The following is a 26483-nucleotide window of genomic DNA, read 5'->3' as shown; positions in this document are numbered from 1 at the left end:
ACTCCACGGCAGGCACTGCTGAGATTTGAACTCAGGATCTCCTGTTTACTAGACAGGCGCTTTCACCAACTAAGCCACAGCGCCTCACTGGTGCACATCCTTTGCAACCCAGTCAAGTGCAGAGTGGGTGCAGGGGGCAGTGCAGGGCGTAACAGGAATGCGGGGGCTGGAGCTGGGGGGGTATTGGGGGGGGCGGCTCGCACAGAAGTTAAAGCTGTGGACAGAGGGGAGTACAAAAGTGGGACAGGGTGGGTCTGACTGAGTGCAGAGGGGAGAGCTGTGGATTGGGCCGAGGAGGGGGCATGGAAGGGAGGTAGAATGTCTAGGTCCAGGTTGACAGTGCCTTTTTTTCTATGTGTACAAGACCTTTGTGCCATGAAATGCTTTACGTTAAGCACGTTTACATTGATTACAAACTAAACTACCGACGAGGATGGGATTCGAACCCATGCATGCAGAGCACAATGGATTAGCAGTCCATCGCCTTAACCACTCGGCCACCTCGTCATGTGTAACCTAGACCCTTGGGCCGTTTCTTGTCTGTGGCTTTTGAGAAGGGCTTAGCCAGATTCCGGCAATCTGGGAGGGCGCACGGAGAGTCTGCCAGGAGTCTGAGTATGTCTGAGCACCACGTCCTCCTGGGGCAATATGCTTCCTTCTGAGAGGCACCACCTTCGGTGACCCCCTTGGTGATTGACGTAGGCCATAGCCATGGCATTGTCCAACTGGATTCCCATCTGAGGTTCTCACAGAAGAAGAGGTATGCAACATTGAAGGGAGGCCTGAATTGTCCTGTGCTCCAGGATGTTGATGGGAAGGCGGGCTCCCTCCAAAGAATAAGTCCCCTGCATTCAAAAGGGCACCCAGGACTGATCTTTAGCCTGATAGGCTGATATGTACAGTGGGAATTTTTCAAGTCATTGGAGGCAGGGTCTTGCCTGGGTCCAGCGCTGGGTCGGTGGGCTACCACGCTTGGGAGACTGAGGGGTGACATTCAGCTTGCGCAATACTGAAAATGTTAGAAATGGATGGACTCCACGGCAGGCACTGCTGAGATTTGAACTCAGGATCTCCTGTTTACTAGACAGGCGCTTTCACCAACTAAGCCACAGCGCCCCACTTGGGGGATAGCTCTTTGTGAGAATTTTTCAAATCTTTGGAGGCAAGGTCTTCCCTCAAGCTAGCACTGGGTTGGAAACCTACCACGCTTGGGAGACTCAAGGCTGCCATTAAGCTTGCGCAAAACTGAAAACGTTATAAATGGAAAGACTCCACGGCAGGCACTGCTGAGATTTGAACTCAGGATCTCCTGTTTACTAGACAGGCGCTTTCACCAACTAAGCCACAGCGCCCCACTTGGGGGATAGCTCTTTGTGAGAATTTTTCAAATCTTTGGAGGCAAGGTCTTCCCTCAAGCTAGCACTGGGTTGGAAACCTACCACGCTTGGGAGACTCAAGGCTGCCATTAAGCTTGCGCAAAACTGAAAACGTTATAAATGGAAAGACTCCACGGCAGGCACTGCTGAGATTTGAACTCAGGATCTCCTGTTTACTAGACAGGCGCTTTCACCAACTAAGCCACAGCGCCTCACGTGGTGCACATCCTTTGCAACCCAGTCAAGTGCAGAGTGGGTGCAGGGGGCAGTGCAGGGCGTAACAGGAATGCGGGGGCTGGAGCTGGGGGGGGGGTATTGGGGGGGGCGGCTCGCACAGAAGTTAAAGCTGTGGACAGAGGGGAGTACAAAAGTGGGACAGGGTGGGTCTGACTGAGTGCAGAGGGGAGAGCTGTGGATTGGGCCGAGGAGGGGGCATGGAAGGGAGGTAGAATGTCTAGGTCCAGGTTGACAGTGCCTTTTTTTCTATGTGTACAAGACCTTTGTGCCATGAAATGCTTTACGTTAAGCACGTTTACATTGATTACGAACTAAACTACCGACGAGGATGGGATTCGAACCCATGCGTGCAGAGCACAATGGATTAGCAGTCCATCGCCTTAACCACTCGGCCACCTCGTCATGTGTAACCTAGAACCTTGGGCCGTTTCTTGTCTGTGGCTTTTGAGAAGGGCTTAGCCAGATTCCGGCAATCTGGGAGGGCGCACGGAGAGTCTGCCAGGAGTCTGAGTATGTCTGAGCACCACGTCCTCCTGGGGCAATATGCTTCCTTCTGAGAGGCACCACCTTCGGTGACCCCCTTGGTGATTGACGTAGGCCATAGCCATGGCATTGTCCAACTGGATTCCCATCTGAGGTTCTCACAGAAGAAGAGGTATGCAACATTGAAGGGAGGCCTGAATTGTCCTGTGCTCCAGAATGTTGATGGGAAGGCGGGCTCCCTCCAAAGAATAAGTCCCCTGCATTCAAAAGGGCACCCAGGACTGATCTTTAGCCTGATAGGCTGATATGTACAGTGGGAATTTTTCAAGTCGTTGGAGGCAGGGTCTTGCCTGGGTCCAGCGCTGGGTCGGTGGGCTACCACGCTTGGGAGACTGAGGGGTGACATTCAGCTTGCGCAATACTGAAAATGTTAGAAATGGATGGACTCCACGGCAGGCACTGCTGAGATTTGAACTCAGGATCTCCTGTTTACTAGACAGGCACTTTCACCAACTAAGCCACAGCGCCCCACTTGGAGGATAGCTCTTTGTGAGAATTTTTCAAATCTTTGGAGGCAAGGTCTTCCCTCAAGCTAGCACTGGGTTGGAAACCTACCACGCTTGGGAGACTCAAGGCTGCCATTAAGCTTGCGCAAAACTGAAAACGTTATAAATGGAAAGACTCCACGGCAGGCACTGCTGAGATTTGAACTCAGGATCTCCTGTTTACTAGACAGGCGCTTTCACCAACTAAGCCACAGCGCCTCACGTGGTGCACATCCTTTGCAACCCAGTCAAGTGCAGAGTGGGTGCAGGGGGCAGTGCAGGGCGTAACAGGAATGCGGGGGCTGGAGCTGGGGGGGGGGGGGGGGTATTGGGGGGGGCGGCTCGCACAGAAGTTAAAGCTGTGGACAGAGGGGAGTACAAAAGTGGGACAGGGTGGGTCTGACTGAGTGCAGAGGGGAGAGCTGTGGATTGGGCCGAGGAGGGGGCATGGAAGGGAGGTAGAATGTCTAGGTCCAGGTTGACAGTGCCTTTTTTTCTATGTGTACAAGACCTTTGTGCCATGAAATGCTTTACATTAAGCACGTTTACATTGATTACAAACTAAACTACCGACGAGGATGGGATTCGAACCCATGCGTGCAGAGCACAATGGATTAGCAGTCCATCGCCTTAACCACTCGGCCACCTCGTCATGTGTAACCTAGAACCTTGGGCCGTTTCTTGTCTGTGGCTTTTGAGAAGGGCTTAGCCAGATTCCGGCAATCTGGGAGGGCGCACGGAGAGTCTGCCAGGAGTCTGAGTATGTCTGAGCACCATGTCCTCCTGGGGCAATATGCTTCCTTCTGAGAGGCACCACCTTCGGTGACCCCCTTGGTGATTGACGTAGGCCATAGCCATGGCATTGTCCAACTGGATTCCCATCTGAGGTTCTCACAGAAGAAGAGGTATGCAACATTGAAGGGAGGCCTGAATTGTCCTGTGCTCCAGAATGTTGATGGGAAGGCGGGCTCCCTCCAAAGAATAAGTCCCCTGCATTCAAAAGGGCACCCAGGACTGATCTTTAGCCTGATAGGCTGATATGTACAGTGGGAATTTTTCAAGTCGTTGGAGGCAGGGTCTTGCCTGGGTCCAGCGCTGGGTCGGTGGGCTACCACGCTTGGGAGACTGAGGGGTGACATTCAGCTTGCGCAATACTGAAAATGTTAGAAATGGATGGACTCCACGGCAGGCACTGCTGAGATTTGAACTCAGGATCTCCTGTTTACTAGACAGGCGCTTTCACCAACTAAGCCACAGCGCCCCACTTGGGGGATAGCTCTTTGTGAGAATTTTTCAAATCTTTGGAGGCAAGGTCTTCCCTCAAGCTAGCACTGGGTTGGAAACCTACCACGCTTGGGAGACTCAAGGCTGCCATTAAGCTTGCGCAAAACTGAAAACGTTATAAATGGAAAGACTCCACGGCAGGCACTGCTGAGATTTGAACTCAGGATCTCCTGTTTACTAGACAGGCGCTTTCACCAACTAAGCCACAGCGCCTCACGTGGTGCACATCCTTTGCAACCCAGTCAAGTGCAGAGTGGGTGCAGGGGGCAGTGCAGGGCGTAACAGGAATGCGGGGGGGGGGTATTGGGGGGGGCGGCTCGCACAGAAGTTAAAGCTGTGGACAGAGGGGAGTACAAAAGTGGGACAGGGTGGGTCTGACTGAGTGCAGAGGGGAGAGCTGTGGATTGGGCCGAGGAGGGGGCATGGAAGGGAGGTAGAATGTCTAGGTCCAGGTTGACAGTGCCTTTTTTTCTATGTGTACAAGACCTTTGTGCCATGAAATGCTTTACGTTAAGCACGTTTACATTGATTACGAACTAAACTACCGACAAGGATGGGATTCGAACCCATGCGTGCAGAGCACAATGGATTAGCAGTCCATCGCCTTAACCACTCGGCCACCTCGTCATGTGTAACCTAGAACCTTGGGCCGTTTCTTGTCTGTGGCTTTTGAGAAGGGCTTAGCCAGATTCCGGCAATCTGGGAGGGCGCACGGAGAGTCTGCCAGGAGTCTGAGTATGTCTGAGCACCACGTCCTCCTGGGGCAATATGCTTCCTTCTGAGAGGCACCACCTTCGGTGACCCCCTTGGTGATTGACGTAGGCCATAGCCATGGCATTGTCCAACTGGATTCCCATCTGAGGTTCTCACAGAAGAAGAGGTATGCAACATTGAAGGGAGGCCTGAATTGTCCTGTGCTCCAGAATGTTGATGGGAAGGCGGGCTCCCTCCAAAGAATAAGTCCCCTGCATTCAAAAGGGCACCCAGGACTGATCTTTAGCCTGATAGGCTGATATGTACAGTGGGAATTTTTCAAGTCGTTGGAGGCAGGGTCTTGCCTGGGTCCAGCGCTGGGTCGGTGGGCTACCACGCTTGGGAGACTGAGGGGTGACATTCAGCTTGCGCAATACTGAAAATGTTAGAAATGGATGGACTCCACGGCAGGCACTGCTGAGATTTGAACTCAGGATCTCCTGTTTACTAGACAGGCACTTTCACCAACTAAGCCACAGCGCCCCACTTGGAGGATAGCTCTTTGTGAGAATTTTTCAAATCTTTGGAGGCAAGGTCTTCCCTCAAGCTAGCACTGGGTTGGAAACCTACCACGCTTGGGAGACTCAAGGCTGCCATTAAGCTTGCGCAAAACTGAAAACGTTATAAATGGAAAGACTCCACGGCAGGCACTGCTGAGATTTGAACTCAGGATCTCCTGTTTACTAGACAGGCGCTTTCACCAACTAAGCCACAGCGCCTCACGTGGTGCACATCCTTTGCAACCCAGTCAAGTGCAGAGTGGGTGCAGGGGGCAGTGCAGGGCGTAACAGGAATGCGGGGGCTGGAGCTGGGGGGGGGGGGGGTATTGGGGGGGGCGGCTCGCACAGAAGTTAAAGCTGTGGACAGAGGGGAGTACAAAAGTGGGACAGGGTGGGTCTGACTGAGTGCAGAGGGGAGAGCTGTGGATTGGGCCGAGGAGGGGGCATGGAAGGGAGGTAGAATGTCTAGGTCCAGGTTGACAGTGCCTTTTTTTCTATGTGTACAAGACCTTTGTGCCATGAAATGCTTTACGTTAAGCACGTTTACATTGATTACAAACTAAACTACCGACGAGGATGGGATTCGAACCCATGCGTGCAGAGCACAATGGATTAGCAGTCCATCGCCTTAACCACTCGGCCACCTCGTCATGTGTAACCTAGAACCTTGGGCCGTTTCTTGTCTGTGGCTTTTGAGAAGGGCTTAGCCAGATTCCGGCAATCTGGGAGGGCGCACGGAGAGTCTGCCAGGAGTCTGAGTATGTCTGAGCACCATGTCCTCCTGGGGCAATATGCTTCCTTCTGAGAGGCACCACCTTCGGTGACCCCCTTGGTGATTGACGTAGGCCATAGCCATGGCATTGTCCAACTGGATTCCCATCTGAGGTTCTCACAGAAGAAGAGGTATGCAACATTGAAGGGAGGCCTGAATTGTCCTGTGCTCCAGAATGTTGATGGGAAGGCGGGCTCCCTCCAAAGAATAAGTCCCCTGCATTCAAAAGGGCACCCAGGACTGATCTTTAGCCTGATAGGCTGATATGTACAGTGGGAATTTTTCAAGTCGTTGGAGGCAGGGTCTTGCCTGGGTCCAGCGCTGGGTCGGTGGGCTACCACGCTTGGGAGACTGAGGGGTGACATTCAGCTTGCGCAATACTGAAAATGTTAGAAATGGATGGACTCCACGGCAGGCACTGCTGAGATTTGAACTCAGGATCTCCTGTTTACTAGACAGGCGCTTTCACCAACTAAGCCACAGCGCCCCACTTGGGGGATAGCTCTTTGTGAGAATTTTTCAAATCTTTGGAGGCAAGGTCTTCCCTCAAGCTAGCACTGGGTTGGAAACCTACCACGCTTGGGAGACTCAAGGCTGCCATTAAGCTTGCGCAAAACTGAAAACGTTATAAATGGAAAGACTCCACGGCAGGCACTGCTGAGATTTGAACTCAGGATCTCCTGTTTACTAGACAGGCGCTTTCACCAACTAAGCCACAGCGCCTCACGTGGTGCACATCCTTTGCAACCCAGTCAAGTGCAGAGTGGGTGCAGGGGGCAGTGCAGGGCGTAACAGGAATGCGGGGGGGGGGTATTGGGGGGGGCGGCTCGCACAGAAGTTAAAGCTGTGGACAGAGGGGAGTACAAAAGTGGGACAGGGTGGGTCTGACTGAGTGCAGAGGGGAGAGCTGTGGATTGGGCCGAGGAGGGGGCATGGAAGGGAGGTAGAATGTCTAGGTCCAGGTTGACAGTGCCTTTTTTTCTATGTGTACAAGACCTTTGTGCCATGAAATGCTTTACGTTAAGCACGTTTACATTGTTTACGAACTAAACTACCGACAAGGATGGGATTCGAACCCATGCGTGCAGAGCACAATGGATTAGCAGTCCATCGCCTTAACCACTCGGCCACCTCGTCATGTGTAACCTAGAACCTTGGGCCGTTTCTTGTCTGTGGCTTTTGAGAAGGGCTTAGCCAGATTCCGGCAATCTGGGAGGGCGCACGGAGAGTCTGCCAGGAGTCTGAGTATGTCTGAGCACCACGTCCTCCTGGGGCAATATGCTTCCTTCTGAGAGGCACCACCTTCGGTGACCCCCTTGGTGATTGACGTAGGCCATAGCCATGGCATTGTCCAACTGGATTCCCATCTGAGGTTCTCACAGAAGAAGAGGTATGCAACATTGAAGGGAGGCCTGAATTGTCCTGTGCTCCAGAATGTTGATGGGAAGGCGGGCTCCCTCCAAAGAATAAGTCCCCTGCATTCAAAAGGGCACCCAGGACTGATCTTTAGCCTGATAGGCTGATATGTACAGTGGGAATTTTTCAAGTCGTTGGAGGCAGGGTCTTGCCTGGGTCCAGCGCTGGGTCGGTGGGCTACCACGCTTGGGAGACTGAGGGGTGACATTCAGCTTGCGCAATACTGAAAATGTTAGAAATGGATGGACTCCACGGCAGGCACTGCTGAGATTTGAACTCAGGATCTCCTGTTTACTAGACAGGCGCTTTCACCAACTAAGCCACAGCGCCCCACTTGGGGGATAGCTCTTTGTGAGAATTTTTCAAATCTTTGGAGGCAAGGTCTTCCCTCAAGCTAGCACTGGGTTGGAAACCTACCACGCTTGGGAGACTCAAGGCTGCCATTAAGCTTGCGCAAAACTGAAAACGTTATAAATGGAAAGACTCCACGGCAGGCACTGCTGAGATTTGAACTCAGGATCTCCTGTTTACTAGACAGGCGCTTTCACCAACTAAGCCACAGCGCCTCACGTGGTGCACATCCTTTGCAACCCAGTCAAGTGCAGAGTGGGTGCAGGGGGCAGTGCAGGGCGTAACAGGAATGCGGGGGGGGGGGTATTGGGGGGGGCGGCTCGCACAGAAGTTAAAGCTGTGGACAGAGGGGAGTACAAAAGTGGGACAGGGTGGGTCTGACTGAGTGCAGAGGGGAGAGCTGTGGATTGGGCCGAGGAGGGGGCATGGAAGGGAGGTAGAATGTCTAGGTCCAGGTTGACAGTGCCTTTTTTTCTATGTGTACAAGACCTTTGTGCCATGAAATGCTTTACGTTAAGCACGTTTACATTGATTACGAACTAAACTACCGACAAGGATGGGATTCGAACCCATGCGTGCAGAGCACAATGGATTAGCAGTCCATCGCCTTAACCACTCGGCCACCTCGTCATGTGTAACCTAGAACCTTGGGCCGTTTCTTGTCTGTGGCTTTTGAGAAGGGCTTAGCCAGATTCCGGCAATCTGGGAGGGCGCACGGAGAGTCTGCCAGGAGTCTGAGTATGTCTGAGCACCACGTCCTCCTGGGGCAATATGCTTCCTTCTGAGAGGCACCACCTTCGGTGACCCCCTTGGTGATTGACGTAGGCCATAGCCATGGCATTGTCCAACTGGATTCCCATCTGAGGTTCTCACAGAAGAAGAGGTATGCAACATTGAAGGGAGGCCTGAATTGTCCTGTGCTCCAGAATGTTGATGGGAAGGCGGGCTCCCTCCAAAGAATAAGTCCCCTGCATTCAAAAGGGCACCCAGGACTGATCTTTAGCCTGATAGGCTGATATGTACAGTGGGAATTTTTCAAGTCGTTGGAGGCAGGGTCTTGCCTGGGTCCAGCGCTGGGTCGGTGGGCTACCACGCTTGGGAGACTGAGGGGTGACATTCAGCTTGCGCAATACTGAAAATGTTAGAAATGGATGGACTCCACGGCAGGCACTGCTGAGATTTGAACTCAGGATCTCCTGTTTACTAGACAGGCGCTTTCACCAACTAAGCCACAGCGCCCCACTTGGGGATAGCTCTTTGTGAGAATTTTTCAAATCTTTGGAGGCAAGGTCTTCCCTCAAGCTAGCACTGGGTTGGAAACCTACCACGCTTGGGAGACTCAAGGCTGCCATTAAGCTTGCGCAAAACTGAAAACGTTATAAATGGAAAGACTCCACGGCAGGCACTGCTGAGATTTGAACTCAGGATCTCCTGTTTACTAGACAGGCGCTTTCACCAACTAAGCCACAGCGCCTCACGTGGTGCACATCCTTTGCAACCCAGTCAAGTGCAGAGTGGGTGCAGGGGGCAGTGCAGTGCGTAACAGGAATGCGGGGGCTGGAGCTGGGGGGGGGGGGGGTGGCTCGCACAGAAGTTAAAGCTGTGGACAGAGGGGAGTACAAAAGTGGGACAGGGTGGGTCTGACTGAGTGCATAGGGGAGAGCTGTGGATTGGGCCGAGGAGGGGGCATGGAAGGGAGGTAGAATGTCTAGGTCCAGGTTGACAGTGCCTTTTTTTCTATGTGTACAAGACCTTTGTGCCATGAAATGCTTTACGTTAAGCACGTTTACATTGATTACGAACTAAACTACCGACGAGGATGGGATTCGAACCCATGCGTGCAGAGCACAATGGATTAGCAGTCCATCACCTTAACCACTCGGCCACCTCGTCATGTGTAACCTAGAACCTTGGGCCGTTTCTTGTCTGTGGCTTTTGAGAAGGGCTTAGCCAGATTCCGGCAATCTGGGAGGGCGCACGGAGAGTCTGCCAGGAGTCTGAGTATGTCTGAGCACCACGTCCTCCTGGGGCAATATGCTTCCTTCTGAGAGGCACCACCTTCGGTAACCCCCTTGGTGATTGACGTAGGCCATAGCCATGGCATTGTCCAACTGGATTCCCATCTGAGGTTCTCACAGAAGAAGAGGTATGCAACATTGAAGGGAGGCCTGAATTGTCCTGTGCTCCAGAATGTTGATGGGAAGGCGGGCTCCCTCCAAAGAATAAGTCCCCTGCATTCAAAAGGGCACCCAGGACTGATATTTAGCCTGATAGGCTGATATGTACAGTGGGAATTTTTCAAGTCGTTGGAGGCAGGGTCTTGCCTGGGTCCAGCGCTGGGTCGGTGGGCTACCACGCTTGGGAGACTGAGGGGTGACATTCAGCTTGCGCAATACTGAAAATGTTAGAAATGGATGGACTCCACGGCAGGCACTGCTGAGATTTGAACTCAGGATCTCCTGTTTACTAGACAGGCGCTTTCACCAACTAAGCCACAGCACCCCACTTGGGGGATAGCTCTTTGTGAGAATTTTTCAAATCTTTGGAGGCAAGGTCTTCCCTCAAGCTAGCACTGGGTTGGAAACCTACCACGCTTGGGAGACTCAAGGCTGCCATTAAGCTTGCGCAAAACTGAAAACGTTATAAATGGAAAGACTCCACGGCAGGCACTGCTGAGATTTGAACTCAGGATCTCCTGTTTACTAGACAGGCGCTTTCACCAACTAAGCCACAGCGCCTCACGTGGTGCACATCCTTTGCAACCCAGTCAAGTGCAGAGTGGGTGCAGGGGGCAGTGCAGGGCGTAACAGGAATGTGGGGGCTGGAGCTGGGGGGGGGGGGGGGTATTGGGGGGGGCGGCTCGCACAGAAGTTAAAGCTGTGGACAGAGGGGAGTACAAAAGTGGGACAGGGTGGGTCTGACTGAGTGCAGAGGGGAGAGCTGTGGATTGGGCCGAGGAGGGGGCATGGAAGGGAGGTAGAATGTCTAGGTCCAGGTTGACAGTGCCTTTTTTTCTATGTGTACAAGACCTTTGTGCCATGAAATGCTTTACGTTAAGCACGTTTACATTGATTACGAACTAAACTACCGACGAGGATGGGATTCGAACCCATTCGTGCAGAGCACAATGGATTAGCAGTCCATCGCCTTAACCACTCGGCCACCTCGTCATGTGTAACCTAGAACTTTGGGCCGTTTCTTGTCTGTGGCTTTTGAGAAGGGCTTAGCCAGATTCCGGCAATCTGGGAGGGCGCACGGAGAGTCTGCCAGGAGTCTGAGTATGTCTGAGCACCACGTCCTCCTGGGGCAATATGCTTCCTTCTGAGAGGCACCACCTTCGGTGACCCCCTTGGTGATTGACGTAGGCCATAGCCATGGCATTGTCCAACTGGATTCCCATCTGAGGTTCTCACAGAAGAAGAGGTATGCAACATTGAAGGGAGGCCTGAATTGTCCTGTGCTCCAGAATGTTGATGGGAAGGCGGGCTCCCTCCAAAGAATAAGTCCCCTGCATTCAAAAGGGCACCCAGGACTGATCTTTAGCCTGATAGGCTGATATGTACAGTGGGAATTTTTCAAGTCGTTGGAGGCAGGGTCTTGCCTGGGTCCAGCGCTGGGTCGGTGGGCTACCACGCTTGGGAGACTGAGGGGTGACATTCAGCTTGCGCAATACTGAAAATGTTAGAAATGGATGGACTCCACGGCAGGCACTGCTGAGATTTGAACTCAGGATCTCCTGTTTACTAGACAGGCGCTTTCACCAACTAAGCCACAGCGCCCCACTTGGGGGATAGCTCTTTGTGAGAATTTTTCAAATCGTTGGAGGCAAGGTCTTCCCTCAAGCTAGCACTGGGTTGGAAACCTACCACGCTTGGGAGACTCAAGGCTGCCATTAAGCTTGCGCAAAACTGAAAACGTTATAAATGGAAAGACTCCACGGCAGGCACTGCTGAGATTTGAACTCAGGATCTCCTGTTTACTAGACAGGCGCTTTCACCAACTAAGCCACAGCGCCTCACGTGGTGCACATTCTTTGCAACCCAGTCAAGTGCAGAGTGGGTGCAGGGGGCAGTGCAGGGCGTAACAGGAATGCGGGGGCTGGAGCTGGGGGGGGGGGGTATTGGGGGGGGCGGCTCGCACAGAAGTTAAAGCTGTGGACAGAGGGGAGTACAAAAGTGGGACAGGGTGGGTCTGACTGAGTGCAGAGGGGAGAGCTGTGGATTGGGCCGAGGAGGGGGCATGGAATTGAGGTAGAATGTCTAGGTCCAGGTTGACTGTGCCTTTTTTTCTATGTGTACAAGACCTTTGTGCCCTGAAATGCTTTACGTTAAGCACGTTTACATTGATTACGAACTAAACTACCGACGAGGATGGGATTCGAACCCATGCGTGCAGAGCACAATGGATTAGCAGTCCATCGCCTTAACCACTCGGCCACCTCGTCATGTGTAACCTAGAACCTTGGGCCGTTTCTTGTCTGTGGCTTTTGAGAAGGGCTTAGCCAGATTCCGGCAATCTGGGAGGGCGCACGGAGAGTCTGCCAGGAGTCTGAGTATGTCTGAGCACCACGTCCTCCTGGGGCAATATGCTTCCTTCTGAGAGGCACCACCTTCGGTGACCCCCTTGGTGATTGACGTAGGCCATAGCCATGGCATTGTCCAACTGGATTCCCATCTGAGGTTCTCACAGAAGAAGAGGTATGCAACATTGAAGGGAGGCCTGAATTGTCCTGTGCTCCAGAATGTTGATGGGAAGGCGGGCTCCCTCCAAAGAATAAGTCCCCTGCATTCAAAAGGGCACCCAGGACTGATCTTTAGCCTGATAGGCTGATATGTACAGTGGGAATTTTTCAAGTCGTTGGAGGCAGGGTCTTGCCTGGGTCCAGCGCTGGGTCGGTGGGCTACCACGCTTGGGAGACTGAGGGGTGACATTCAGCTTGCGCAATACTGAAAATGTTAGAAATGGATGGACTCCACGGCAGGCACTGCTGAGATTTGAACTCAGGATCTCAGGACTGTTTACTAGACAGGCGCTTTCACCAACTAAGCCACAGCGCCCCACTTGGGGGATAGCTCTTTGTGAGAATTTTTCAAATCTTTGGAGGCAAGGTCTTCCCTCAAGCTAGCACTGGGTTGGAAACCTACCACGCTTGGGAGACTCAAGGCTGCCATTAAGCTTGCGCAAAACTGAAAACGTTATAAATGGAAAGACTCCACGGCAGGCACTGCTGAGATTTGAACTCAGGATCTCCTGTTTACTAGACAGGCGCTTTCACCAACTAAGCCACAGCGCCTCACGTGGTGCACATCCTTTGCAACCCAGTCAAGTGCAGAGTGGGTGCAGGGGGCAGTGCAGGGCGTAACAGGAATGCGGGGGCTGGAGCTGGGGGGGGGTATTGGGGGGGGCGGCTCGCACAGAAGTTAAAGCTGTGGACAGAGGGGAGTACAAAAGTGGGACAGGGTGGGTCTGACTGAGTGCAGAGGGGAGAGCTGTGGATTGGGCCGAGGAGGGGGCATGGAAGGGAGGTAGAATGTCTAGGTCCAGGTTGACAGTGCCTTTTTTTCTATGTGTACAAGACCTTTGTGCCATGAAATGCTTTACGTTAAGCACGTTTACATTGATTACGAACTAAACTACCGACGAGGATGGGATTCGAACCCATGCGTGCAGAGCACAATGGATTAGCAGTCCATCGCCTTAACCACTCGGCCACCTCGTCATGTGTAACCTAGAACCTTGGGCCGTTTCTTGTCTGTGGCTTTTGAGAAGGGCTTAGCCAGATTCCGGCAATCTGGGAGGGCGCACGGAGAGTCTGCCAGGAGTCTGAGTATGTCTGAGCACCACGTCCTCCTGGGGCAATATGCTTCCTTCTGAGAGGCACCACCTTCGGTGACCACCTTGGTGATTGACGTAGGCCATAGCCATGGCATTGTCCAACTGGATTCCCATCTGAGGTTCTCACAGAAGAAGAGGTATGCAACATTGAAGGGAGGCCTGAATTGTCCTGTGCTCCAGAATGTTGATGGGAAGGCGGGCTCCCTCCAAAGAATAAGTCCCCTGCATTCAAAAGGGCACCCAGGACTGATCTTTAGCCTGATAGGCTGATATGTACAGTGGTAATTTTTCAAGTCGTTGGAGGCAGGGTCTTGCCTGGGTCCAGCGCTGGGTCGGTGGGCTACCACGCTTGGGAGACTGAGGGGTGACATTCAGCTTGCGCAATACTGAAAATGTTAGAAATGGATGGACTCCACGGCAGGCACTGCTGAGATTTGAACTCAGGATCTCCTGTTTACTAGACAGGCGCTTTCACCAACTAAGCCACAGCGCCCCACTTGGGGGATAGCTCTTTGTGAGAATTTTTCAAATCTTTGGAGGCAAGGTCTTCCCTCAAGCTAGCACTGGGTTGGAAACCTACCACGCTTGGGAGACTCAAGGCTGCCATTAAGCTTGCGCAAAACTGAAAACGTTATAAATGGAAAGACTCCACGGCAGGCACTGCTGAGATTTGAACTCAGGATCTCCTGTTTACTAGACAGGCGCTTTCACCAACTAAGCCACAGCGCCTCACGTGGTGCACATCCTTTGCAACCCAGTCAAGTGCAGAGTGGGTGCAGGGGGCAGTGCAGGGCGTAACAGGAATGCGGGGGCTGAAGCTGGGGGGGGGGGGTATTGGGGGGGGGCGGCTCGCACAGAAGTTAAAGCTGTGGACAGAGGGGAGTACAAAAGTGGGACAGGGTGGGTCTGACTGAGTGCAGAGGGGAGAGCTGTGGATTGGGCCGAGGAGGGGGCATGGAAGGGAGGTAGAATGTCTAGGTCCAGGTTGACAGTGCCTTTTTTTCTATGTGTACAAGACCTTTGTGCCATGAAATGCTTTACGTTAAGCACGTTTACATTGATTACGAACTAGACTACCGACGAGGATGGGATTCGAACCCATGCGTGCAGAGCACAATGGATTAGCAGTCCATCGCCTTAACCACTCGGCCACCTCGTCATGTGTAACCTAGAACCTTGGGCCGTTTCTTGTCTGTGGCTTTTGAGAAGGGCTTAGCCAGATTCCGGCAATCTGGGAGGGCGCACGGAGAGTCTGCCAGGAGTCTGAGTATGTCTGAGCACCACGTCCTCCTGGGGCAATATGCTTCCTTCTGAGAGGCACCACCTTCGGTGACCCCCTTGGTGATTGACGTAGGCCATAGCCATGGCATTGTCCAACTGGATTCCCATCTGAGGTTCTCACAGAAGAAGAGGTATGCAACATTGAAGGGAGGCCTGAATTGTCCTGTGCTCCAGAATGTTGATGGGAAGGCGGGCTCCCTCCAAAGAATAAGTCCCCTGCATTCAAAAGGGCACCCAGGACTGATCTTTAGCCTGATAGGCTGATATGTACAGTGGGAATTTTTCAAGTCGTTGGAGGCAGGGTCTTGCCTGGGTCCAGCGCTGGGTCGGTGGGCTACCACGCTTGGGAGACTGAGGGGTGACATTCAGCTTGCGCAATACTGAAAATGTTAGAAATGGATGGACTCCACGGCAGGCACTGCTGAGATTTGAACTCAGGATCTCCTGTTTACTAGACAGGCGCTTTCACCAACTAAGCCACAGCGCCCCACTTGGGGGATAGCTCTTTGTGAGAATTTTTCAAATCTTTGGAGGCAAGGTCTTCCCTCAAGCTAGCACTGGGTTGGAAACCTACCACGCTTGGGAGACTCAAGGCTGCCATTAAGCTTGCGCAAAACTGAAAACGTTATAAATGGAAAGACTCCACGGCAGGCACTGCTGAGATTTGAACTCAGGATCTCCTGTTTACTAGACAGGCGCTTTCACCAACTAAGCCACAGCGCCTCACGTGGTGCACATCCTTTGCAACCCAGTCAAGTGCAGAGTGGGTGCAGGGGGCAGTGCAGGGCGTAACAGGAATGCGGGGGCTGGAGCTGGGGGGGGGGGGGTATTGGGGGGGGCGGCTCGCACAGAAGTTAAAGCTGTGGACAGAGGGGAGTACAAAAGTGGGACAGGGTGGGTCTGACTGAGTGCAGAGGGGAGAGCTGTGGATTGGGCCGAGGAGGGGGCATGGAAGGGAGGTAGAATGTCTAGGTCCAGGTTGACAGTGCCTTTTTTTCTATGTGTACAAGACCTTTGTGCCATGAAATGCTTTACGTTAAGCACGTTTACATTGATTACGAACTAGACTACCGACGAGGATGGGATTCGAACCCATGCGTGCAGAGCACAATGGATTAGCAGTCCATCGCCTTAACCACTCGGCCACCTCGTCATGTGTAACCTAGAACCTTGGGCCGTTTCTTGTCTGTGGCTTTTGAGAAGGGCTTAGCCAGATTCCGGCAATCTGGGAGGGCGCACGGAGAGTCTGCCAGGAGTCTGAGTATGTCTGAGCACCACGTCCTCCTGGGGCAATATGCTTCCTTCTGAGAGGCACCACCTTCGGTGACCCCCTTGGTGATTGACGTAGGCCATAGCCATGGCATTGTCCAACTGGATTCCCATCTGAGGTTCTCACAGAAGAAGAGGTATGCAACATTGAAGGGAGGCCTGAATTGTCCTGTGCTCCAGAATGTTGATGGGAAGGCGGGCTCCCTCCAAAGAATAAGTCCCCTGCATTCAAAAGGGCACCCAGGACTGATCTTTAGCCTGATAGGCTGATATGTACAGTGGGAATTTTTCAAGTCGTTGGAGGCAGGGTCTTGCCTGGGTCCAGCGCTGGGTCGGTGGGCTACCACGCTTGGGAGACTGAGGGGTGACATTCAGCTTGCGCAATACTGAAAATGTTAGAAATGGATGGACTCCACGGCAGGCACTGCTGAGATTTGAACTCAGGATCTCCTGTTTACTAGACAGGCGCTTTCACCAACTAAGCCACAGCGCCCCACTTGGGGGATAGCTCTTTGTGAGAATTTTTCAAATCTTTGGAGGCAAGGTCTTCCCTCAAGCTAGCACTGGGTTGGAAACCTACCACGCTTGGGAGACTCAAGGCTGCCATTAAGCTTGCGCAAAACTGAAAACGTTATAAATGGAAAGACTCCACGGCAGGCACTGCTGAGATTTGAACTCAGGATCTCCTGTTTACTAGACAGGCGCTTTCACCAACTAAGCCACAGCGCCTCACGTGGTGCACATCCTTTGCAACCCAGTCAAGTGCAGAGTGGGTGCAGGGGGCAGTGCAGGGCGTAACAGGAATGCGGGGGCTGCAGCTGGGGGGGGGGGTATTGGGGGGGGGCGGCTCGCACAGAAGTTAAAGCTGTGGACAGAGGGGAGTACAAAAGTGGGACAGGGTGGGTCTGACTGAGTGCAGAGGGGAGAGCTGTGGATTGGGCCGAGGAGGGGGCATGGAAGGGAGGTAGAATGTCTAGGTCCAGGTTGACAGTGCCTTTTTTTCTATGTGTACAAGACCTTTGTGCCATGAAATGCTTTACGTTAAGCACGTTTACATTGATTACGAACTAAACTACCGACGAGGATGGGATTCGAACCCATGCGTGCAGAGCACAATGGATTAGCAGTCCATCGCCTTAACCACTCGGCCACCTCGTCATGTGTAACCTAGAACCTTGGGCCGTTTCTTGTCTGTGGCTTTTGAGAAGGGCTTAGCCAGATTCCGGCAATCTGGGAGGGCGCACGGAGAGTCTGCCAGGAGTCTGAGTATGTCTGAGCACCACGTCCTCCTGGGGCAATATGCTTCCTTCTGAGAGGCACCACCTTCGGTAACCCCCTTGGTGATTGACGTAGGCCATAGCCATGGCATTGTCCAACTGGATTCCCATCTGAGGTTCTCACAGAAGAAGAGGTATGCAACATTGAAGGGAGGCCTGAATTGTCCTGTGCTCCAGAATGTTGATGGGAAGGCGGGCTCCCTCCAAAGAATAAGTCCCCTGCATTCAAAAGGGCACCCAGGACTGATCTTTAGCCTGATAGGCTGATATGTACAGTGGGAATTTTTCAAGTCGTTGGAGGCAGGGTCTTGCCTGGGTCCAGCGCTGGGTCGGTGGGCTACCACGCTTGGGAGACTGAGGGGTGACATTCAGCTTGCGCAATACTGAAAATGTTAGAAATGGATGGACTCCACGGCAGGCACTGCTGAGATTTGAACTCAGGATCTCCTGTTTACTAGACAGGCGCTTTCACCAACTAAGCCACAGCGCCCCACTTGGGGGATAGCTCTTTGTGAGAATTTTTCAAATCTTTGGAGGCAAGGTCTTCCCTCAAGCTAGCACTGGGTTGGAAACCTACCACGCTTGGGAGACTCAAGGCTGCCATTAAGCTTGCGCAAAACTGAAAACGTTATAAATGGAAAGACTCCACGGCAGGCACTGCTGAGATTTGAACTCAGGATCTCCTGTTTACTAGACAGGCGCTTTCACCAACTAAGCCACAGCGCCTCACGTGGTGCACATCCTTTGCAACCCAGTCAAGTGCAGAGTGGGTGCAGGGGGCAGTGCAGGGCGTAACAGGAATGTGGGGGCTGGAGCTGGGGGGGGGGGGGGGTATTGGGGGGGGCGGCTCGCACAGAAGTTAAAGCTGTGGACAGAGGGGAGTACAAAAGTGGGACAGGGTGGGTCTGACTGAGTGCAGAGGGGAGAGCTGTGGATTGGGCCGAGGAGGGGGCATGGAAGGGAGGTAGAATGTCTAGGTCCAGGTTGACAGTGCCTTTTTTTCTATGTGTACAAGACCTTTGTGCCATGAAATGCTTTACGTTAAGCACGTTTACATTGATTACGAACTAAACTACCGACGAGGATGGGATTCGAACCCATGCGTGCAGAGCACAATGGATTAGCAGTCCATCGCCTTAACCACTCGGCCACCTCGTCATGTGTAACCTAGAACCTTGGGCCGTTTCTTGTCTGTGGCTTTTGAGAAGGGCTTAGCCAGATTCCGGCAATCTGGGAGGGCGCACGGAGAGTCTGCCAGGAGTCTGAGTATGTCTGAGCACCACGTCCTCCTGGGGCAATATGCTTCCTTCTGAGAGGCACCACCTTCGGTGACCCCCTTGGTGATTGACGTAGGCCATAGCCATGGCATTGTCCAACTGGATTCCCATCTGAGGTTCTCACAGAAGAAGAGGTATGCAACATTGAAGGGAGGCCTGAATTGTCCTGTGCTCCAGAATGTTGATGGGAAGGTGGGCTCCCTCCAAAGAATAAGTCCCCTGCATTCAAAAGGGCACCCAGGACTGATCTTTAGCCTGATAGGCTGATATGTACAGTGGGAATTTTTCAAGTCGTTGGAGGCAGGGTCTTGCCTGGGTCCAGCGCTGGGTCGGTGGGCTACCACGCTTGGGAGACTGAGGGGTGACATTCAGCTTGCGCAATACTGAAAATGTTAGAAATGGATGGACTCCACGGCAGGCACTGCTGAGATTTGAACTCAGGATCTCCTGTTTACTAGACAGGCGCTTTCACCAACTAAGCCACAGCGCCCCACTTGGGGGATAGCTCTTTGTGAGAATTTTTCAAATCTTTGGAGGCAAGGTCTTCCCTCAAGCTAGCACTGGGTTGGAAACCTACCACGCTTGGGAGACTCAAGGCTGCCATTAAGCTTGCGCAAAACTGAAAACGTTATAAATGGAAAGACTCCACGGCAGGCACTGCTGAGATTTGAACTCAGGATCTCCTGTTTACTAGACAGGCGCTTTCACCAACTAAGCCACAGCGCCTCACGTGGTGCACATCCTTTGCAACCCAGTCAAGTGCAGAGTGGGTGCAGGGGGCAGTGCAGGGCGTAACAGGAATGCGGGGGCTGGAGCTGGGGGGGGGGGGGGGTATTGGGGGGGGCGGCTCGCACAGAAGTTAAAGCTGTGGACAGAGGGGAGTACAAAAGTGGGACAGGGTGGGTCTGACTGAGTGCAGAGGGGAGAGCTGTGGATTGGGCCGAGGAGGGGGCATGGAAGGGAGGTAGAATGTCTAGGTCCAGGTTGACAGTGCCTTTTTTTCTATGTGTACAAGACCTTTGTGCCATGAAATGCTTTACGTTAAGCACGTTTACATTGATTACGAACTAAACTACCGACGAGGATGGGATTCGAACCCATGCGTGCAGAGCACAATGGATTAGCAGTCCATCGCCTTAACCACTCGGCCACCTCGTCATGTGTAACCTAGAACCTTGGGCCGTTTCTTGTCTGTGGCTTTTGAGAAGGGCTTAGCCAGATTCCGGCAATCTGGGAGGGCGCACGGAGAGTCTGCCAGGAGTCTGAGTATGTCTGAGCACCACGTCCTCCTGGGGCAATATGCTTCCTTCTGAGAGGCACCACCTTCGGTGACCCCCTTGGTGATTGACGTAGGCCATAGCCATGGCATTGTCCAACTGGATTCCCATCTGAGGTTCTCACAGAAGAAGAGGTATGCAACATTGAAGGGAGGCCTGAATTGTCCTGTGCTCCAGAATGTTGATGGGAAGGTGGGCTCCCTCCAAAGAATAAGTCCCCTGCATTCAAAAGGGCACCCAGGACTGATCTTTAGCCTGATAGGCTGATATGTACAGTGGGAATTTTTCAAGTCGTTGGAGGCAGGGTCTTGCCTGGGTCCAGCGCTGGGTCGGTGGGCTACCACGCTTGGGAGACTGAGGGGTGACATTCAGCTTGCGCAATACTGAAAATGTTAGAAATGGATGGACTCCACGGCAGGCACTGCTGAGATTTGAACTCAGGATCTCCTGTTTACTAGACAGGCGCTTTCACCAACTAAGCCACAGCGCCCCACTTGGGGGATAGCTCTTTGTGAGAATTTTTCAAATCTTTGGAGGCAAGGTCTTCCCTCAAGCTAGCACTGGGTTGGAAACCTACCACGCTTGGGAGACTCAAGGCTGCCATTAAGCTTGCGCAAAACTGAAAACGTTATAAATGGAAAGACTCCACGGCAGGCACTGCTGAGATTTGAACTCAGGATCTCCTGTTTACTAGACAGGCGCTTTCACCAACTAAGCCACAGCGCCTCACGTGGTGCACATCCTTTGCAACCCAGTCAAGTGCAGAGTGGGTGCAGGGGGCAGTGCAGGGCGTAACAGGAATGCGGGGGCTGAAGCTGGGGGGGGGGGGGTATTGGGGGGGGGCGGCTCGCACAGAAGTTAAAGCTGTGGACAGAGGGGAGTACAAAAGTGGGACAGGGTGGGTCTGACTGAGTTTAGAGGGGAGAGCTGTGGATTGGGCCGAGGAGGGGGCATGGAAGGGAGGTAGAATGTCTAGGTCCAGGTTGACAGTGCCTTTTTTTCTATGTGTACAAGACCTTTGTGCCATGAAATGCTTTACGTTAAGCACGTTTACATTGATTACGAACTAGACTACCGACGAGGATGGGATTCGAACCCATGCGTGCAGAGCACAATGGATTAGCAGTCCATCGCCTATGCAACATTGAAGGGAGGCCTGAATTGTCCTGTGCTCCAGAATGTTGATGGGAAGGCGGGCTCCCTCCAAAGAATAAGTCCCCTGCATTCAAAAGGGCACCCAGGACTGATCTTTAGCCTGATAGGCTGATATGTACAGTGGGAATTTTTCAAGTCGTTGGAGGCAGGGTCTTGCCTGGGTCCAGCGCTGGGTCGGTGGGCTACCACGCTTGGGAGACTGAGGGGTGACATTCAGCTTGCGCAATACTGAAAATGTTAGAAATGGATGGACTCCACGGCAGGCACTGCTGAGATTTGAACTCAGGATCTCCTGTTTACTAGACAGGCGCTTTCACCAACTAAGCCACAGCGCCCCACTTGGGGGATAGCTCTTTGTGAGAATTTTTCAAATCTTTGGAGGCAAGGTCTTCCCTCAAGCTAGCACTGGGTTGGAAACCTACCACGCTTGGGAGACTCAAGGCTGCCATTAAGCTTGCGCAAAACTGAAAACGTTATAAATGGAAAGACTCCACGGCAGGCACTGCTGAGATTTGAACTCAGGATCTCCTGTTTACTAGACAGGCGCTTTCACCAACTAAGCCACAGCGCCTCACGTGGTGCACATCCTTTGCAACCCAGTCAAGTGCAGAGTGGGTGCAGGGGGCAGTGCAGGGCGTAACAGGAATGCGGGGGCTGAAGCTGGGGGGGGGGGGGTATTGGGGGGGGGCGGCTCGCACAGAAGTTAAAGCTGTGGACAGAGGGGAGTACAAAAGTGGGACAGGGTGGGTCTGACTGAGTTTAGAGGGGAGAGCTGTGGATTGGGCCGAGGAGGGGGCATGGAAGGGAGGTAGAATGTCTAGGTCCAGGTTGACAGTGCCTTTTTTTCTATGTGTACAAGACCTTTGTGCCATGAAATGCTTTACGTTAAGCACGTTTACATTGATTACGAACTAGACTACCGACGAGGATGGGATTCGAACCCATGCGTGCAGAGCACAATGGATTAGCAGTCCATCGCCTTAACCACTCGGCCACCTCGTCATGTGTAACCTAGAACCTTGGGCCGTTTCTTGTCTGTGGCTTTTGAGAAGGGCTTAGCCAGATTCCGGCAATCTGGGAGGGCGCACGGAGAGTCTGCCAGGAGTCTGAGTATGTCTGAGCACCACGTCCTCCTGGGGCAATATGCTTCCTTCTGAGAGGCACCACCTTCGGTGACCCCCTTGGTGATTGACGTAGGCCATAGCCATGGCATTGTCCAACTGGATTCCCATCTGAGGTTCTCACAGAAGAAGAGGTATGCAACATTGAAGGGAGGCCTGAATTGTCCTGTGCTCCAGAATGTTGATGGGAAGGCGGGCTCCCTCCAAAGAATAAGTCCCCTGCATTCAAAAGGGCACCCAGGACTGATCTTTAGCCTGATAGGCTGATATGTACAGTGGGAATTTTTCAAGTCGTTGGAGGCAGGGTCTTGCCTGGGTCCAGCGCTGGGTCGGTGGGCTACCACGCTTGGGAGACTGAGGGGTGACATTCAGCTTGCGCAATACTGAAAATGTTAGAAATGGATGGACTCCACGGCAGGCACTGCTGAGATTTGAACTCAGGATCTCCTGTTTACTAGACAGGCGCTTTCACCAACTAAGCCACAGCGCCCCACTTGGGGGATAGCTCTTTGTGAGAATTTTTCAAATCTTTGGAGGCAAGGTCTTCCCTCAAGCTAGCACTGGGTTGGAAACCTACCACGCTTGGGAGACTCAAGGCTGCCATTAAGCTTGCGCAAAACTGAAAACGTTATAAATGGAAAGACTCCACGGCAGGCACTGCTGAGATTTGAACTCAGGATCTCCTGTTTACTAGACAGGCGCTTTCACCAACTAAGCCACAGCGCCTCACGTGGTGCACATCCTTTGCAACCCAGTCAAGTGCAGAGTGGGTGCAGGGGGCAGTGCAGGGCGTAACAGGAATGCGGGGGCTGCAGCTGGGGGGGGGGGGGTATTGGGGGGGGGCGGCTCGCACAGAAGTTAAAGCTGTGGACAGAGGGGAGTACAAAAGTGGGACAGGGTGGGTCTGACTGAGTGCAGAGGGGAGAGCTGTGGATTGGGCCGAGGAGGGGGCATGGAAGGGAGGTAGAATGTCTAGGTCCAGGTTGACAGTGCCTTTTTTTCTATGTGTACAAGACCTTTGTGCCATGAAATGCTTTACGTTAAGCACGTTTACATTGATTACGAACTAAACTACCGACGAGGATGGGATTCGAACCCATGCGTGCAGAGCACAATGGATTAGCAGTCCATCGCCTTAACCACTCGGCCACCTCGTCATGTGTAACCTAGAACCTTGGGCCGTTTCTTGTCTGTGGCTTTTGAGAAGGGCTTAGCCAGATTCCGGCAATCTGGGAGGGCGCACGGAGAGTCTGCCAGGAGTCTGAGTATGTCTGAGCACCACGTCCTCCTGGGGCAATATGCTTCCTTCTGAGAGGCACCACCTTCGGTAACCCCCTTGGTGATTGACGTAGGCCATAGCCATGGCATTGTCCAACTGGATTCCCATCTGAGGTTCTCACAGAAGAAGAGGTATGCAACATTGAAGGGAGGCCTGAATTGTCCTGTGCTCCAGAATGTTGATGGGAAGGCGGGCTCCCTCCAAAGAATAAGTCCCCTGCATTCAAAAGGGCACCCAGGACTGATCTTTAGCCTGATAGGCTGATATGTACAGTGGGAATTTTTCAAGTCGTTGGAGGCAGGGTCTTGCCTGGGTCCAGCGCTGGGTCGGTGGGCTACCACGCTTGGGAGACTGAGGGGTGACATTCAGCTTGCGCAATACTGAAAATGTTAGAAATGGATGGACTCCACGGCAGGCACTGCTGAGATTTGAACTCAGGATCTCCTGTTTACTAGACAGGCGCTTTCACCAACTAAGCCACAGCGCCCCACTTGGGGGATAGCTCTTTGTGAGAATTTTTCAAATCTTTGGAGGCAAGGTCTTCCCTCAAGCTAGCACTGGGTTGGAAACCTACCACGCTTGGGAGACTCAAGGCTGCCATTAAGCTTGCGCAAAACTGAAAACGTTATAAATGGAAAGACTCCACGGCAGGCACTGCTGAGATTTGAACTCAGGATCTCCTGTTTACTAGACAGGCGCTTTCACCAACTAAGCCACAGCGCCTCACGTGGTGCACATCCTTTGCAACCCAGTCAAGTGCAGAGTGGGTGCAGGGGGCAGTGCAGGGCGTAACAGGAATGCGGGGGCTGGAGCTGGGGGGGGGGGGGGTATTGGGGGGGGGCGGCTCGCACAGAAGTTAAAGCTGTGGACAGAGGGGAGTACAAAAGTGGGACAGGGTGGGTCTGACTGAGTGCAGAGGGGAGAGCTGTGGATTGGGCCGAGGAGGGGGCATGGAAGGGAGGTAGAATGTCTAGGTCCAGGTTGACAGTGCCTTTTTTTCTATGTGTACAAGACCTTTGTGCCATGAAATGCTTTACGTTAAGCACGTTTACATTGATTACGAACTAAACTACCGACGAGGATGGGATTCGAACCCATGCGTGCAGAGCACAATGGATTAGCAGTCCATCGCCTTAACCACTCGGCCACCTCGTCATGTGTAACCTAGAACCTTGGGCCGTTTCTTGTCTGTGGCTTTTGAGAAGGGCTTAGCCAGATTCCGGCAATCTGGGAGGGCGCACGGAGAGTCTGCCAGGAGTCTGAGTATGTCTGAGCACCACGTCCTCCTGGGGCAATATGCTTCCTTCTGAGAGGCACCACCTTCGGTGACCCCCTTGGTGATTGACGTAGGCCATAGCCATGGCATTGTCCAACTGGATTCCCATCTGAGGTTCTCACAGAAGAAGAGGTATGCAACATTGAAGGGAGGCCTGAATTGTCCTGTGCTCCAGAATGTTGATGGGAAGGTGGGCTCCCTCCAAAGAATAAGTCCCCTGCATTCAAAAGGGCACCCAGGACTGATCTTTAGCCTGATAGGCTGATATGTACAGTGGTAATTTTTCAAGTCGTTGGAGGCAGGGTCTTGCCTGGGTCCAGCGCTGGGTCGGTGGGCTACCACGCTTGGGAGACTGAGGGGTGACATTCAGCTTGCGCAATACTGAAAATGTTAGAAATGGATGGACTCCACGGCAGGCACTGCTGAGATTTGAACTCAGGATCTCCTGTTTACTAGACAGGCGCTTTCACCAACTAAGCCACAGCGCCCCACTTGGGGGATAGCTCTTTGTGAGAATTTTTCAAATCTTTGGAGGCAAGGTCTTCCCTCAAGCTAGCACTGGGTTGGAAACCTACCACGCTTGGGAGACTCAAGGCTGCCATTAAGCTTGCGCAAAACTGAAAACGTTATAAATGGAAAGACTCCACGGCAGGCACTGCTGAGATTTGAACTCAGGATCTCCTGTTTACTAGACAGGCGCTTTCACCAACTAAGCCACAGCGCCTCACGTGGTGCACATCCTTTGCAACCCAGTCAAGTGCAGAGTGGGTGCAGGGGGCAGTGCAGGGCGTAACAGGAATGCGGGGGCTGGAGCTGGGGGGTATTGGGGGGGGCGGCTCGCACAGAAGTTAAAGCTGTGGACAGAGGGGAGTACAAAAGTGGGACAGGGTGGGTCTGACTGAGTGCAGAGGGGAGAGCTGTGGATTGGGCCGAGGAGGGGGCATGGAAGGGAGGTAGAATGTCTAGGTCCAGGTTGACAGTGCCTTTTTTTCTATGTGTACAAGACCTTTGTGCCATGAAATGCTTTACGTTAAGCACGTTTACATTGATTACGAACTAGACTACCGACGAGGATGGGATTCGAACCCATGCGTGCAGAGCACAATGGATTAGCAGTCCATCGCCTTAACCACTCGGCCACCTCGTCATGTGTAACCTAGAACCTTGGGCCGTTTCTTGTCTGTGGCTTTTGAGAAGGGCTTAGCCAGATTCCGGCAATCTGGGAGGGCGCACGGAGAGTCTGCCAGGAGTCTGAGTATGTCTGAGCACCACGTCCTCCTGGGGCAATATGCTTCCTTCTGAGAGGCACCACCTTCGGTGACCCCCTTGGTGATTGACGTAGGCCATAGCCATGGCATTGTCCAACTGGATTCCCATCTGAGGTTCTCACAGAAGAAGAGGTATGCAACATTGAAGGGAGGCCTGAATTGTCCTGTGCTCCAGAATGTTGATGGGAAGGCGGGCTCCCTCCAAAGAATAAGTCCCCTGCATTCAAAAGGGCACCCAGGACTGATCTTTAGCCTGATAGGCTGATATGTACAGTGGGAATTTTTCAAGTCGTTGGAGGCAGGGTCTTGCCTGGGTCCAGCGCTGGGTCGGTGGGCTACCACGCTTGGGAGACTGAGGGGTGACATTCAGCTTGCGCAATACTGAAAATGTTAGAAATGGATGGACTCCACGGCAGGCACTGCTGAGATTTGAACTCAGGATCTCCTGTTT

The 26483-nt window shown here is 52.9% G+C and overlaps 20 non-coding genes across 20 annotated transcripts; all 20 read right to left on the bottom strand.

Annotated features, from left to right (window-relative positions):
- Positions 1 to 425: 425 nt before the first annotated feature.
- TRNAS-GCU (transfer RNA serine (anticodon GCU)) lies at positions 426 to 507 on the bottom strand. Its single transcript has one exon. It is a non-coding gene; the product is annotated as a tRNA-Ser (tRNA).
- Positions 508 to 1933: 1426 nt separating this feature from the next.
- Positions 1934 to 2015, bottom strand: TRNAS-GCU (transfer RNA serine (anticodon GCU)). The gene has a single exon. It is a non-coding gene; the product is annotated as a tRNA-Ser (tRNA).
- A 1196-nt stretch (positions 2016 to 3211) lies between these two features.
- Positions 3212 to 3293, bottom strand: TRNAS-GCU (transfer RNA serine (anticodon GCU)). The gene has a single exon. It is a non-coding gene; the product is annotated as a tRNA-Ser (tRNA).
- Positions 3294 to 4470: 1177 nt separating this feature from the next.
- TRNAS-GCU (transfer RNA serine (anticodon GCU)) lies at positions 4471 to 4552 on the bottom strand. The gene has a single exon. It is a non-coding gene; the product is annotated as a tRNA-Ser (tRNA).
- A 1194-nt stretch (positions 4553 to 5746) lies between these two features.
- On the bottom strand, positions 5747 to 5828 carry TRNAS-GCU (transfer RNA serine (anticodon GCU)). The gene has a single exon. It is a non-coding gene; the product is annotated as a tRNA-Ser (tRNA).
- A 1177-nt stretch (positions 5829 to 7005) lies between these two features.
- TRNAS-GCU (transfer RNA serine (anticodon GCU)) lies at positions 7006 to 7087 on the bottom strand. Its single transcript has one exon. It is a non-coding gene; the product is annotated as a tRNA-Ser (tRNA).
- Positions 7088 to 8265: 1178 nt separating this feature from the next.
- TRNAS-GCU (transfer RNA serine (anticodon GCU)) lies at positions 8266 to 8347 on the bottom strand. The gene has a single exon. It is a non-coding gene; the product is annotated as a tRNA-Ser (tRNA).
- Positions 8348 to 9528: 1181 nt separating this feature from the next.
- On the bottom strand, positions 9529 to 9610 carry TRNAS-GCU (transfer RNA serine (anticodon GCU)). The gene has a single exon. It is a non-coding gene; the product is annotated as a tRNA-Ser (tRNA).
- Positions 9611 to 10805: 1195 nt separating this feature from the next.
- TRNAS-GCU (transfer RNA serine (anticodon GCU)) lies at positions 10806 to 10887 on the bottom strand. The gene has a single exon. It is a non-coding gene; the product is annotated as a tRNA-Ser (tRNA).
- A 1192-nt stretch (positions 10888 to 12079) lies between these two features.
- TRNAS-GCU (transfer RNA serine (anticodon GCU)) lies at positions 12080 to 12161 on the bottom strand. Its single transcript has one exon. It is a non-coding gene; the product is annotated as a tRNA-Ser (tRNA).
- A 1193-nt stretch (positions 12162 to 13354) lies between these two features.
- TRNAS-GCU (transfer RNA serine (anticodon GCU)) lies at positions 13355 to 13436 on the bottom strand. Its single transcript has one exon. It is a non-coding gene; the product is annotated as a tRNA-Ser (tRNA).
- A 1193-nt stretch (positions 13437 to 14629) lies between these two features.
- On the bottom strand, positions 14630 to 14711 carry TRNAS-GCU (transfer RNA serine (anticodon GCU)). The gene has a single exon. It is a non-coding gene; the product is annotated as a tRNA-Ser (tRNA).
- A 1193-nt stretch (positions 14712 to 15904) lies between these two features.
- TRNAS-GCU (transfer RNA serine (anticodon GCU)) lies at positions 15905 to 15986 on the bottom strand. The gene has a single exon. It is a non-coding gene; the product is annotated as a tRNA-Ser (tRNA).
- Positions 15987 to 17178: 1192 nt separating this feature from the next.
- TRNAS-GCU (transfer RNA serine (anticodon GCU)) lies at positions 17179 to 17260 on the bottom strand. Its single transcript has one exon. It is a non-coding gene; the product is annotated as a tRNA-Ser (tRNA).
- Positions 17261 to 18455: 1195 nt separating this feature from the next.
- TRNAS-GCU (transfer RNA serine (anticodon GCU)) lies at positions 18456 to 18537 on the bottom strand. The gene has a single exon. It is a non-coding gene; the product is annotated as a tRNA-Ser (tRNA).
- A 1195-nt stretch (positions 18538 to 19732) lies between these two features.
- TRNAS-GCU (transfer RNA serine (anticodon GCU)) lies at positions 19733 to 19814 on the bottom strand. The gene has a single exon. It is a non-coding gene; the product is annotated as a tRNA-Ser (tRNA).
- A 2194-nt stretch (positions 19815 to 22008) lies between these two features.
- TRNAS-GCU (transfer RNA serine (anticodon GCU)) lies at positions 22009 to 22090 on the bottom strand. Its single transcript has one exon. It is a non-coding gene; the product is annotated as a tRNA-Ser (tRNA).
- Positions 22091 to 23284: 1194 nt separating this feature from the next.
- Positions 23285 to 23366, bottom strand: TRNAS-GCU (transfer RNA serine (anticodon GCU)). The gene has a single exon. It is a non-coding gene; the product is annotated as a tRNA-Ser (tRNA).
- A 1195-nt stretch (positions 23367 to 24561) lies between these two features.
- Positions 24562 to 24643, bottom strand: TRNAS-GCU (transfer RNA serine (anticodon GCU)). Its single transcript has one exon. It is a non-coding gene; the product is annotated as a tRNA-Ser (tRNA).
- Positions 24644 to 25829: 1186 nt separating this feature from the next.
- On the bottom strand, positions 25830 to 25911 carry TRNAS-GCU (transfer RNA serine (anticodon GCU)). The gene has a single exon. It is a non-coding gene; the product is annotated as a tRNA-Ser (tRNA).
- Positions 25912 to 26483: the final 572 nt, after the last annotated feature.

This window comes from Lithobates pipiens, unplaced genomic scaffold, assembly GCF_037356315.1.
Source record: "Lithobates pipiens isolate NorthernLeopardFrog02 unplaced genomic scaffold, aLitPip1_a1.2 Scaffold_8, whole genome shotgun sequence".
In the NCBI taxonomy this organism is placed as follows: Eukaryota; Metazoa; Chordata; class Amphibia; order Anura; family Ranidae; genus Lithobates; species Lithobates pipiens.
This window is presented reverse-complemented; position numbering and strand designations above follow the sequence as displayed.